The 1,463-nt window shown below is 30.6% G+C and overlaps 1 non-coding gene across 1 annotated transcript; it reads left to right on the top strand.

Moving 5' to 3' along the window:
* Positions 1–631: 631 nt before the first annotated feature.
* LOC115223062 lies at positions 632–743 on the top strand. The gene has a single exon (XR_003882780.1). It is a non-coding gene; the product is annotated as a U6atac minor spliceosomal RNA (small nuclear RNA).
* The last annotated feature ends 720 nt before the right edge of the window (positions 744–1,463 follow it).

Raw genomic sequence — 1,463 nt, forward strand, 5'->3', positions numbered from 1 at the left:
ATATATATGCACACATATATATATATGTATATAACATATGTATATATATATAATATTTATATATGTATGTGTGTGTGTGTGTGGTGTGTGTGTGTATGTATATATATAGAGATAATTATATAGATAGAGATAGATATACCTACACGCACATACACTATAAAAATACTCAGAATTTATGGATTTGAATATATTCATTTAACCATTTGTCTTCCTTAGGATTTCACAGTCTTCTTCGTATCATAACAATATCGGTGTGTAGCAAATTATGTCTACGTATCAATACTAATATCCATGCTATGCATTATTCAATGCAATCTTACGTTCACAAGTCCACTCAGGTAAAGAAAGCTACTTCAGCAGATCACCAGAGCTTCATGATTACACCAATGCTTCAAATCTAAGTATACATACATTTTCTCTTTGAATATACAATGTATTGGTGACCAAGTCTAGATAAACTAAGCTTGGTATGGTCAGTAAACATAAAAATTTACTTGTTTTATATCAGATACCAAGCGAGATCTAAGTTAATGGAATTAACAATCATTGCTGTTAGCAATAAGAAATAATCAATTCTCTGGACTTAGATCTAGCACTTTAATTGATATGAAACAACACATATTTATTTTTACTGACCAAAAAAGGAGAGACGGTTAGCACTCCCCTTGACAAGGACGGCAGAGATCAATCGATCTTTCTAACACATATGGGCATTGCTCTCTACTTCAGAGCAATCTATTTTTCAGCGGTGGTGCCACAGCATGGCCGCGACTTTCGGGCTAAAACATTTTTAAGGATTTAAGGATACCAAGTTAAGTTTATATAATTTGGGTATTCTATACATTCTTTATACAAAGAGAACATTTTTGCCTACTTAGAGTTGAATCTTTCATGTAAACACAATGATCTGATCTAATAAACTAAATTTCTTTTTCCACATTAATTTGTGAATACATAATTGTATTGTATAATATGTAGCATACATTTTAGTGCAGATATGTGAGCATAATATGTCATACACTGCAATTATTATTACATGAAATGGGGTGGAATGTAGCCGTAAACCTTAGGATGACAAGTTGTAAAATAACTATAGTCACCTCTCATAGCACTAGATATTTTATGTTGTACATACTCCTCAAGAAATAATTTCATCATCCACTGAACATGCTGGATTTCAGCTAAAAGAAACTTTGCAGTTTACTTCTCTGTATTAGATAACTATGCGGTCCGTTAAGTTTGCTACAGGATCGTTCTCTGAAAGCCACATGGTTCTATGAATCAATTTATCATACCTCAAATATAATCTATCTATCTATCTATCTATAATATATATATCTATATATATATAATATATATATATATATGTGTGTGTGTGTGTGTGTGTGTGTGTGTGTGCGTGTGTATACATACATACATATATATATATGTATATATATATATATATATATATATATATATAT

This window comes from Octopus sinensis, linkage group LG21, assembly GCF_006345805.1.
Source record: "Octopus sinensis linkage group LG21, ASM634580v1, whole genome shotgun sequence".
Taxonomy (NCBI): Eukaryota; Metazoa; Mollusca; class Cephalopoda; order Octopoda; family Octopodidae; genus Octopus; species Octopus sinensis.